The sequence below is a fragment of the Crocuta crocuta genome, unplaced genomic scaffold (assembly GCF_008692635.1).
Source record: "Crocuta crocuta isolate KB4526 unplaced genomic scaffold, BGI_CrCroc_1.0 scaffold25, whole genome shotgun sequence".
Classification (NCBI taxonomy): Eukaryota; Metazoa; Chordata; class Mammalia; order Carnivora; family Hyaenidae; genus Crocuta; species Crocuta crocuta.
Window position 1 is genome coordinate 2,782,766 of NW_027532015.1, and position 13,306 is coordinate 2,796,071.

At 39.7% G+C, this 13,306-nt stretch overlaps 1 pseudogene; it reads left to right on the forward strand.

Annotated features, from left to right (window-relative positions):
- The first annotated feature begins 8,876 nt into the window (after positions 1-8,876).
- Positions 8,877-9,023, forward strand: LOC144241629 (U2 spliceosomal RNA; annotated as a pseudogene).
- Positions 9,024-13,306: the final 4,283 nt, after the last annotated feature.

A 13,306-nucleotide genomic window follows, 5' to 3' on the forward strand; every position in this document is an offset into this window, starting at 1 on the left:
TTCGTCTTAAAAAGGAATGACATTCTGAGACACGGTTCAACCTGGGTGAGCCCTGAAGACATTATGCTAAGTGAAATTAACCAAACACACAAGGACAAACAATTGTGATTCCACCCACATGAGGTACCCAGAGTAGTCAAATTCAGAGACAGGGAGCAGAACGGTGGTTACCAAGGATAGAAGGAAGGTCAAGTGAAGAGTTAGAGTTTAAGAGGCATGGAGTTTCAGTTTGGAAAGATGGAGATGGTTGGTGATTGACGGTTACATAAAAATGTGAATGAGCTAAAAAGTATAATAGCGGATTCTTGAATAAACATGATTTTTTACTTTAAATAGAAATTATCAAAAATTTCAAGAATGTGGGGCACCTGGGTGGCTCAGTTGGTTGAATGTCTGACTCTTAGTTTCAGCTCAAGTCATGATCTCACGGTTTGTGAGTTTGAGCCTCATCTTGCTTGGGATTCTTTCTCTCCCTCTCTCTCTGCCCCGCCCTCCCTTTCAAAATAAATAAATAAACTTTAAAATTTTTTTTCAAGAATGTGAGAGCAGAGTATTACACCAAAAGTAAGAGGAGCTCCACAGGGTAGCAGAAACTGCGGGCTGTTACCCCAGTGTGTGGCTTCATAGGTGTGTGGCCTGTGCAGTCTCTCTTCCTTCCTGTGGGTTCCCATAACCCTGCAGGGATGCAGACAGATAATCCTTTCTTTAACCTTGACCGGTTAGTCCCTGATGGGATTCAGATGGATGTAGATATTCCAACCTGTGACCGAAAAGAAAAATTCTTCAAGAAAAAATAGAAAAGAAAAGTGAGTGGAAACACTGGAATGCTTTGGTAATATTATTAGCCACAAGAACAGTAACATCTCTTCACTATGTAATTTTACACACATTTGATTTTCATGAGCAGTCCTATAAAATAGACATTATATCCTCATTCACACATGAGGCAACAGCCTTTAAAAAGATGAGTGACTTTCACAAGGTCACCCAGCTAGAAAGGAACAACAAAATTAAACCTAACCCTTCTGATTTTAAACCTGAAGATTGTTCTGCTTTCTCTGGATCAAAAGAGATCAGGGTTAAAAAATCATATAGGAAGGGTCCCTTGTCGTTTCGGGGGTGCTCATCAGGATGGCTACATCTTTAGGGGCACCCTAGTCCAAAGTTTCCAAAACTTTTTTGGTTTGTGGAAACTTTAGTGTCTTAGTAACTTTTTCACAGCATCCCTTGGCTAAAAGAAATACCTAAAAGTTTCATTTATTGTCAGGTACAAAAACCTTAATAAATACCTAAGTCTTCATATTTTAGTAGTCTTTTGGGAAAATAACACACAAATGGAAAGAAAAAATAATACATTTGTTTTATTCCTAAATAACCCCACAAGCTTCTCACTGGGTATGTATGACTAATGGACACCGCACAACTTTTGAAACCTTGAAACCAAGGCAGAGACTACCCCTTTCATTTCCTGTTTCACACTTGTTTTCACACAATACTTGCTTTGCAAAAATATGCTCTCTTCAACAGAAGTAAAACATAATCTAATGCTGAAAGTGTGAACCTCCATGACCTAGTCATTCTCTCGGTGTCTGACAGATATCACTGGTTTCCCTCAAAATTTAAAAAAATCTTGTGGTGCCCTGAGTTTTGCGACACCCCTGGGTGCTTCTGGCACAGCTGGGGAAACACAGCCTTAGATCTAAATTTTGTACTTTTGGAAACAGGATTTCATGTACTCTAAGACCTCAGGCTTTAATATTGTTAAAATGTCCAGAGTAACCAAAATGATCTAAAGATCCAATACAATACCTTTCAAAATCCCAGTGGTATTTTCCACAAAGGAGAAAAAAAACCCCTGAAGTTCTTAAGGAACCTCAAAAGACTCCAAATAATCAAGGCATTTGTAAAAGAAGAACAGAGCTGGAGGCATCACACTTCCTGATTTCAGGAATATTATAAATATTATATTTATATAATATTTATATATATTATAAAGCTATATTATATAGCTATATATTATTTTATATTATATTGCTACATTATAAAGCTTTAGTCATTAAAACAAGTATGGTATTGGCATAAAGACAAACACAAAAATCAATGCAACAGAGTCCAGAAATAAACCCATGCACATATGGTCAATTAATTTTTAACAAAGGAACCAAGAATATACAACAGGGAAAATAGCCTCTTCAATAAATAGAGTTGAGAAAACTAGATATCCACATGCAAAAGAAAGAAAATGGACTCATAGTATATAAAGAGTCAATTCAAAGTGGATTAAAAGTTGAATGTAAAGTTTGAAACCATAAAATTACTAGAAGAAAACAAGGGGTAAGCTAGCTGACATTGGTCTTGGCAATGGTTTCTTGAATCTGACCCCAAAAACAAAGACCAAAAGGAAAAAAAAGTAAATATAAGCAAGTGGGACTATATCAAATTAAAAAGCCTGCACAGCAATGGAAACCATCAAAAAATGGAAAATCAATCTATGAAATGAGAGAAAATATTTGTAAACCACATATCCAATAAGGGGTTAATATACAAACTATACAACAAACTCATACAGCTCAATAGCAAAAAACCAAATAGCCCAATTGAAAAATTGGCCAAAGACCTTAAAGGACATTTTTCCAAGGAAGATAAACAAATGGCCAACAGGTACATGAAAAGATACACAAATAGCACTAATCACTGAGGAAATGCAAATCAAAATTACAATAAGATATCACCTTATACCTGTTAGCATGTTTATTGTCAAAAGGTAAGTAATAAACGTTGGTGGGGATGTGGAGTAAAGGAGATACTTTCATACTGTTGGTGGGAATGCAAACTGGTATAGCCACTGCAGAAGTTGGAAACAGTATGGAAGTTCCTCAAGAAATTAAAAATAGATCTACCATATGATTCAACAACCCCACTTTGGGGTAAATATCAGCAGGAAATTAAACCATTATCTGAAAGAGATATCTGTACCGCCATGTGCATCCAAGGGTTTTTTCCGAAGCCAAGGTATCAAAACAATTTAAGTGTCTGTCGACAGATGAATGGATAAAGAAAATGTGGGGTATATATACAATGTGATATTATTCAGCCTTTAAAAAGAAAGAAATCCTGGGGCACCTGGGTGGCTCAGTTGGTTAAGCGTCCAACTTTGGGTCAGGTCATGATCTCACGGTTCATGGTTTCAAGCCCCACATTGGGCTCTGTGCTGACAGCTCAGAGTCTGGAGCCTGCTTCAGATTCTGTCTCCCTGTCTCTCTGCCCCACCCACGCTCGCTCTCTGTCTCTGTCTCTCAAAATAAAATAAAGACATAATTTTTTTTTTTTAAAAAGAAGGAAATCCTGCCAGTTGCTACAACAGGGATAAACCTAGAACACATTATGCTGAGTAAAATTAGCCAGCCAGACAAAGATGAATACTGCACAACATCACTTACATGTGGAATCAGGTTTTTAAAAAAGGTGAAAAACGTGGAACTCCTAGAGAGTAGAAAAGTGGTTGCAAGCAACCAGAGGATGGAGGAAGTAAGAAAATGTTGGTAAAAGGGTATAAACTTTCAGTAATAAGGTGAGTAAAACTGGAGGGTCAAATGTTAAAACGGTGACTGTAATTAATAATACTGCATTGTATCATTGAAATCTTCTAAGAAGTAGAACATACGTGCTTTTATCAAAAGAATAATTTAAAAAGAGGTAAATTAATATGTCAGGTGACAGATGTGTTAATTAATTCAATGGGATGGGGGATCCTTTCACAATGCACACATTTATCAAATCATCATGTTATACACTTTAAATATAGTCCAATTTTATTAGTCAATAATTCTTCAGTGAACCTGGAAAAAATAAAATATATTAGGAATAATAATATTATGATTTAGTCTTTATCTGAGATTCAGTCATCTTCCCAAAGTCTCACCTCTAAAGTGTATTGACTCACTTCCCTGCTTGGTCATGCACCTGTTAACCCCCTGACACATTTAGAAATGATACAACAATTCTCATAGTTGATTACCAGGACTAGCCGATGACCTTCCTCATAGTTATTTTCTTTTTCTCTGGAAAAGCACTAGAAAGTTCTGAGGTAATTTTAAAGGATCAATTTTTAGTTTTTTTAAAAAAGAGATGAGTTAATTCTTTGTAAGCTTTAGCTTTCATAAATTTAGACTTGGTGCTGTCAGTCTTTTGGAGAAAATACCAGAGAAGCGTGCTTTACATAAGTCACCATTACATAAGTTTTCTTGTAGCTCAAGACATAGAATAACCAGCAAAAAAATCTTAGAAAAGCCATTTCCAAACATGCAAAATTGACAACCACCACCATCTTAAACGAAAAAAACTCCAACAAACCAGAGAAATCCTCTATTCTCTTCAGAATGATCAAAGATGAGGATCTGGTTCAATTGGCCCAGGCTAACCTCTGACCCTGCCTGGGCATTCTGGGATGTGTGGGTCCTGGAATGATGCTGGTCCACTCTTGGCAGGGGTAAATGGCATCTTTGCTTCTACTCTAGGTTCCTTTAGGGCAGACTTCATAAGACTCAGAAACCAGAGGTACAGGTGGAGGATAAATTTATGTTTTTATTTTTAAAATTTATGTTTTATTTAATTTATTTTAAAATTTATATTTTTAAAATTTATGTTTGGAACTCCAAATGTTTGGACCTTGCAAGAGAAAAAAATTATAATTTAAAACAAGAAAAAGGGAGAATTTTTAAAAGTTGCTGAGTCACACTACTAGGAATACAAACTAGAAGGCTTCTTGCAAATGCCCCCAACCAATGGTGGAAGGTCTCTCCCATCCAATCCTACAGACTTGCTCACTCAGTTCCAAGTCAGATGCTTTCTCCAGGTGTCCCATCTAAGCAGCAAATGCCCAACAGTCAGCAGCACTGTTTCCTCCCCCAGGAAAGCTGCCCTTCTCCCCAGTCCCAAATCTGAAAGTTTCAAGGAAATGAAGAACATCTCTTCCCTGTAAAATAATCTTAGGAAAGCATAATAAACTCCCTTTTCCATAACATTTGAAGCAACTGGTGTTGGATCCCATCTGACCCTTCAGTACTCTAGTATTCCACCTGGTAGGAATGAGTGCATAGAATGGATGAGTAGATCCATTGACCTCTTGATCTGTGCATGCTGTGCATTTCAACGTTTCCATTTCATAGAAATTGTTTTACAGTGTAATCCAAATAGTATATCCCAAGCCAATTATTTACAACCCGAAGCTTTCATCTGGGGGTCAACCTTGCCTTTAATATCCAGGCAAAATGGCACAGTGTAATTGGAAAGGCAGGTACCAAGAAGTGCTACAGAAATATAGGTGCTTCTTTTTTTTAATTTTAATTTTATTTTATTTTAGAGAGAGAGTGTGTGAGCACCAGTAAGGAAGAGGATGGGGAGGGGGGAGTGGGAGGGAGAGAGAGAAAGAGAGAGAGAGAATCTCAAGCAGTATCCATGCTCAGTATGGAGCCCAGTACAGGGCTGGAGCCCAATGCAGGCCTTGATCCCGTGACCCTGGGATCATGAACTGAGCTGAAATCAAAAGTCAGATGCTCAACTGACTGAGTCACCCAGGCACCCATATACCTGTTTTCCTTTACTCAACAAAATGAATATCTTTTGAGGACTTAATATGTGAAAAAACAATGTGGGTGCCTGTAAAGGTACATAGAAATGGTTTTTGAGTGATAGTCTGGTCCTAAAGAGTTTTTATTTATTTATTTATTTATTTTGAGAGAGTTTTTATTTATTTATTTATTTTGAGAGAGACAGAGAGAGAGAGAGAGAGGGAGAAAGATAGAGGCAGAGAGAGATGAAGAGAGAGAATCCCAAGCAGGATTCATGCTATCAGTGCAGAGCCCACCTCAGGGTTGGATCTGACAAACTATGAGGTCCAGCCCTGAGCCAAAGCCAAGAGTTGGATGCTTAACCAACTGAGCCCCCCAGGTGTCCCTTCACGAGCTTTTCTAACCCAGTGAGTTTTCTTTCACTCTTGCACCAAATCTCAAAACAGAAGCACACCAGGGGAAGGTGGGAATTCACCTCCTCTAGAGGCTGGGAGTGCAAGGACACAGGGGCAAAGTAACTGTGAATAGACAGGGGTGAATCTAGGACTGGATGCCAATGCCTGATTCTCATCAGGATGGCCTGCAGTAAGAATAATCATATAAATTAGTAGATCAACTATCTGCTGTTTCTGCAGGCTTTCAGGACCATGTCGCCTCCCTTCTATCTGTGAGCTTTTGTCATCACATTTTGCCCACAGTAGGAATTGGCAAACCCATAAGTGCAACTGAAAGCTTCAGTGACATGGGGTTTAGCTCCTCCAGGCTCAGTTAGCCCATGAGGAATGATCCCACCAGCATTCCTATGAAGTCTCAAACAAATAACATTGGATTACCAACAAATTCTGATGAAATCAGATGAATTCAAGTGAACAATGAAAGTCCAGGGAAGAAAGAAAAAGAGCAGACATCTTATCACACTCTCGACAGGGATGACTGGAAAGACAAGAAGACTCTGCTGTTGCCAGGCAACCCCCTCCCTCTCTTAGCTTCAGGTTGGGGCCCTGACTGTGGGAATAACTTCCTTTGTCCTCATGTGTGCCTCCCTGGCTCTCAAAATGTCCTCTGGCAACTGAGATCACCCCATGTGTGAGATCGGAATCTCTATCGTGATTTGTGCTACCCTAGAAATGTCTGTTTCTGAGCTTCTTTCTTTCCCAGGAACTCAAGGCCATTCTCTGTATGTCATGGATATTATACAATCTATATGCAGACAGCATATATGAACACATTACACATGCAAATTGAGCCAATTCCTTGGAAGTTCTCTGTTTCTTCCTCGCCAGCTGCCAAATTTGGCAGGCCAGCTGACACCCAGCCAGGCCATTTTATTCATCAGTGCACAAAACCGGAGTTTGGCCTCTCTCTTCCTAAGAATCACAGAATACAAAGGCTGGGAAAAGCTGGGAGTAGGGGGGTCTCTCAGTCCTCCCTTGACAACTCTAGCCCTCTCCTGGGGGTTAAATTAAGCATTTGGCCCCAGCTATTGTAAACCTGTCTTCTTCGTGATGGAGTACTTGTGGCTTTATTCTCGGGGGAGCACTGAAACAGTGTCTAAAGAACAGCTGGATATATATGAGGGCAGCCTCAGACTCTGGGAGGAATGACCGTCAGGCCCAAGGTTTCTATGTGGCAGGAGTATGTGTGGTATGATATAAACTCTCCCATTTGATAGAAAACTTATGATGCAATCTAAGTTTCTGCTTGAGCTATCAGTTCCCAAGTCTGCTGTGGGCAAGGGTCTCCTTTTCCTTTAACATCCAAGAAAAATAGCTCAAGCCCATTCTACAATCATTATGAAGCCCAGTGCCCTGTGTCTCTTGGTAGCCTCAGAGGGGTTACATTCCTCTTGGTGTTCTCTCTCTCTGTCTCTCCTCTACTTTTTCCACTGGATCCTTCACCCTCAGGCAACATCACTTCACCCTATGCTCTCCTTCTTCCTTCTTTCTCCAAAGCACCATCAACATAAGATTAGTGTGTGTAGAACACAATTTAGTGAAGTTTGGGACAATGGAGGGAGAATTATAGCACAGTTCACATGACATAAAATTGAGCATTAGACACCACAGTCCTGGATTTCCCCAGCCTCCCTGCCATAGAGACTTTCTTATGGGCATTCCTTCCATTTAGGGCTCCTCCCTGCTGACATTCACAGGAATCCTGTGGACTTCTTCAAGTTCCTACCAATTACCTCCTCTTTCTCAAGCTTTGAGACCCTAACCTGGAAATCCTGTTCCTTGTAATGCAGAAAAAGTTTGTGTTTTTTTTTTTTTCTAAGCCTCTTACACACAATCAAGTATCATATTGTCTTCTGGATTAAAAATATATTTTTTACCCAATCTAAAACTTAAGTATATATGTTCATTCCTACTTACATTCATCACTAGAAAATTCTCTTCAAGAAAAAGATCATGGAATCACTTGCAAGATGAGAAGCCTTCAGACAGCTTTGCTATCCAAAAATAAATGACACCCCTCCCCTAGAATGGAGATAGGTAGCAATCAGTGCTTCTGTATTTGTTTTTACTAACTTTTAAAATTCCAACTATGTTGTCATAATACAATAGACAAGTACTAATAGAATCACTAAAACTCCCAAGAAAACAAGCCACTGCATTTCTCTCACAATGTCCAGGTTTGAGGAAAATGAGGAAATCTGAAAAATGAAAGAGTGTGGACCAGATGATCTCCAAGATTTCTCCTAGCAAATGTTCTTCTGCATCTTCTCTTCCCTGCAGATTTGGAGGCTGAGGTAGAAGACAGATGTGGATGGGCAGGAAGTGAATCCAGTGGGTTTTAATGCACTGTATGTTGGAACGAGTCTGAAAGAACCAACCAGAGAGTTTGCTAACTGAAAAACTAGGTTTCCAAGTCTCACTTTTGGAGATCCTAATTTAGGAAATCAGGTATAAGGTCCAGTATATTTTAAAAAAACAAAATAAACTCTACAGGTAATTCTGATGGGCAACAAAATTTAGGAACTACTGGATTTGTATGACAATTGACAGTAATAATGTAGATTAAAACCAAAATACAGGTTAAAACAATCAATTTGAATACCAAAGAGGAAAATAATATTAGTCTGTTTCAATGGATTTAGTAAATATATAGAGTATAAGACGGCACAAGCAGGCTTTTTCCAAAGGCTACATCAAAAACCAAGAGTCTCTCCAAGGGAGGTATTCATTAAGTATTCATTAAAATGCAAATTTCAGCAAACCCAAAGGCAGAGCTACAGTATACCCAAATACATAGCTTTGACTAGCAACCAGGGGTTAACAAGCTCTCTTTAAGACTTTTCAATAACCTATCACTTCTTGGCCTTTTGGCTAAGATCAAGTGTAATGCTTTTGAATAACCTAACATGGCTATCTGGTGTCCCTAAATTAAGCATTTTAGAGTAGTTAAGGACATCTTTGCAAACAATGTATTACTTCTGGATTAAAAAGAATCCAACCAATATTTCCCCCATTGAAACAAAAAGGAATACATATTTTATTCCTACTTATAATATCATTATTAGAAAAACCTCTCAATAAAACTATAAAATTTGAAGCATGCATAAAGTATGATGTCACTTGCATGTCTTTGCCTTTACATTAGACATAGCAAATATTCATAATTTCTTTAGATCTCAATTTTCCTGAAAATAATAGTTTCCTTTATTAATGCAGAAAGGGAACATTAGAAAACAAGAAACTAAAAACTGCTTTCGAAAAGACAAGCAAAACTTTTGGTTTCAACATATATTTTTCTAGCTTCTGTACTAGTTGTCATTGCTATATAGTAAATCACACCAAAATGTGGTGACTTAAAACAATATGCATTTACAATCTCACAGTTTCTGTGACTCATAATTCTGGAAGTGACTTGGCTGGGTGGCTCTGACTCAGGGCCACACACAAGGTTGCCATCGAGATGATAGGTGGGGCTGCAGTCATCTGAAGGCTTGACTGGAGCTGGAGGGTCTGCATTCAAGTTTGTCACTCACATGCCTGACGAGTCAGTCCTGGTTGTTGGCAGAAGGCCCTAACTTCTTGCAATGACCTCTCCATGCGGCTGCCTGAGTGTCCTCACAACATGGCAGCTGGCTTCTTCCAAAATGGGTTCTCCAAAAGAAAACAAGACAGAAGTAGCAAGGTCTTCTGTGACCCAACACTGGAAGTCACACTATGTCATTTCCATAATGTCCTCCTGGTGGCACAGGCCAGCCTTCTTCAGTGTGCAAGGGGACTCACAAGGGTGTGCATATCAGGAGGCAAGAATCACACAGGGGACAGGGAAGGGCATCGTGAAGACCGGTTACCACGCTGCTTGAAACTAACATCACACTTCAATAAACAATATATTTTATTGGGTCTAAAATACCATTGACTATGGAATGCCTAGGTGGTTCAGTCAGTTGAGCATCTGACTCTTGATTTTGGCTCAGGTCTTGATACCAGGGTCATGGGATTGAGCCCCATGTTGGGCTCCACAGTGAGCATGAAGCCTGCTTAAGATTCTCTCTCACTCTCTATCCCTCTCTCTCTCTCTCTCTCTCTCCTTCTGCTCCTCTCCCCCACTTGCGTGCTCTCTCTAAAAATAATAAAATAAAATAAGATAAAATAAAATAAAACACCATTGACTGTATGAGACACATTTTTATTTTATGTAACAATAAGAAAGAAAAAAACTGGCCAGTATTGGGATACTCTCCAAAGAAAGCTGGTCTACCAAAGACTATGCCTTCAGTGTAGGAGGAAATGAAAATAAATTCATAACACAAAAAGGAACAGCAGAAGACTCACAAGTCTCAATTTGCACTGGGTGCAGGTGGGGATAAAATAGTCCCTGGAGAATTTGAACTCAAGCAGGTAGGACCCCCAACTGAGAGAGCTGTAAATAGAACTATCTGCAGATCCCCTCTTAAGGAACTTGATTTCAATCCAGGATGGATGCAATTGGCAGAGACTTTCGAATCTTAAAAGATGTTAAAATGTAGGAAAATGTGCATATTAAAATCAAGAAAGCACAGTAAGTCATATCAGGAAAGATTCAGGTAAAATGTACAGAAATAGCTTACAGTCAGCATTCTTTAGGGCCAGATGACAAAAATGGAGACTTATTTTTGAAAAAAGAACAGAACCTTGGTCCATCTGCTGTGTTCTGTTGGCCAATACTGTGTCCTTTCTCACATCAGTTTCTTAGACTCAGCTAATTACAGAAGCAGAAAATGAAGCAAAAAGTTAAGATGGGAATCAGTGTAGAATCAGTGGAAATTGGATGAACTCTGAATTAGACCCACCGAAGTCCAGGCTTTCAGAGCTTTGTGGCCCTGAGTGAGTGGCTTTACCTCTCTGGGTCTCTAGTCATATGACCTTTGGGTAAGATCCAGGCAATGATCTACCTTGCAGAGCTGTAAGAATTAAATATCATAAGTATAAACATCTAGCATGGTGCTTATCATATTTGCTCAACAATGATAGCTATTTTTATGATTATTACTTACCAGTTTCTAAGACTACAATCCTTTTTTGAGACTTTTTTCAAAGGCGGAACAAATAGGAACCTTAGTAGCCAGGGAAGACCACCTTCCTCTTGCTGCACATTCAGTAACAACTGTAAATATTGATGGAGTTCTCAGTCTTAATTGCACATGGGTCCTGGACTTAAGTATTATTTCAGCCGCACCACCTAGGCAGCACTGCCTCCTTCTCACAGAACTGGAAAGAGAATGGAGCTGGTCGCCAGGGCTGCCTTACTCCAACCAAAAGGAGTCCCACTAAGTCTCCATCCTGGAGAAGTCACCTTCATTGATTTGGAGTGAATGGCTCTTCATTCTGCAAATACTAAGTATCTTCTAAATTCCAGCCTCTAAATCAGGTTGCAAGGACTTAGAGATTAATAAACTTGGCCAGTGCCCTTGAAAGGCTAAGAATCTTGCGGAGGAAACAAGTGAGAAGTCCCATGACAGAGATGTAGGTGGAGGTTGTGGGAACAACTAGGACATATTAACTCCACCTGGTGAGATCAGGGAAGGCTTCAAAGAGGAGGTGACACTTGATAAATCTTAAGAGATGAACAGTATTTTGTCAGATCGGTACTATTGAGGTCTTAGGGATTCAGTACTTAATATTAATTTATTTTTTCCCTTCTCAAGTATGGAATCAATTGAGAAATAAGACATAACAGATAGATCACGGGAGGTCAAAATCTCAGCTTTATTGCTGAGAAAGCCAGTTGGAGAACATGGCTCTAGACTTATGGTCAAAAAAGCATGCCAAAAATGAGTAACTTTACAGTGGAGACGCCTGAAAGACACACCTCAGCCAAGTGATCAAGGTCAACATCAACATAAATCACATGATAGCAAGAACCCTTGTTATGATAGGATGAGACTCACACTTTACCTTGGTGGTCTTCCTCCCTCAAACCCATAACCCCAGTCTAAGTGTGAGGAAAAACTTCAGACAAATTCCAATTGAGAGACTTTCTACAAAATACCAATCAGTCATCCTCAAAATGGTCAAGGTCATCAAAACAAGAAAAATCTGAGAAACCACCAGAGCCAAGAGGAGCCTAAGAAGACATGACGAAAAACTTCAATGTGGTATTCTGGGTGGGACCGGGGAACGGAAAAGGGACAATCAGTAAAAGCTGAGGAAATCTAAGTGGACTTTGTTAATAAAAATATATTAATTTTGGTTCATTATTTGTAAAAAGCTACCATTCTAAGACGCTAATGATAGGGGAAAGGATATAGAATATATGGAACTTTCTGTACTATCTAATCAAATTTTCTAAAATTCAACACAGTTCTAAAAAAATAAAGTAATAGGAAAATAGAGGGTGGTGGGTTGCCAGTATACCTCAGCCCTCCATCCAAGCGTGGACAGTGGGGTGGATATTTGGGGACTACAGAGCAGACACCCTGACCCAGAACTGCTGCCCAAGACAACCCAGAAAGGAAACTGAATCCCTAAATCTGAAGGCATTTAATTGGTTGTCCCACTATCTGTGACCCCCTCCCCCATTTGGGTCATGAAGATGGCCTCTACGCAGGGTCAGAGAAAGGTGGCAAAACCCAGACATGTTTCCAGAGAGGCCCTGGGCAAAGCCATCAGCACAGGATGTGGAACTAAACCAGCTGAGTGCAAAGGTTTGCCGCTTTCTACCTGTTCAACCTTGACAGGTTGCTTACCCTCTCTGAGTCTCGCTTTTGTGATCTGTAAGATGGAAATGGTAATAATACACACCTCAGTGGGCTGGAAGATTAAATTAGATGCTATAAGCAAGATAGCTGGAACAGTCCCTGGTATACAGTAAGTGATCAATGTGTATGTCAGCAGTTATTATTACTCTCATGGAAACATAAAGCCAGAGGAAATGTGCCCTCCCTGACTGCAGTCATCTTGGTTGATGACACCGGGCCCCCAGGAAACAGCCCCTCTGCGGGCAGGAAGTGAAAGGGGAGGGGCTCAGCCCACAGGGGCTGTAGCTGCAGCTGCACATGGGAAATCAGGTAAGATCAGACTGGAGCACAGCTGGGCTGAGCCACATGCCAGTGAATGCTAGGACTCTAGACTTTTTCAGGGATCAACAGGAACTTTTAAAGCTATGAGAGGCAGACTTTTTCTGTAAAGGGCAGAGGAATAAATACTTCAGGCTCTGTGGGTGAAGAGGCAAAATCAAGGATATTATGTATCCTTGCTATATAACTACAAATAAAAAATATGTGTACCTACACATATATACAG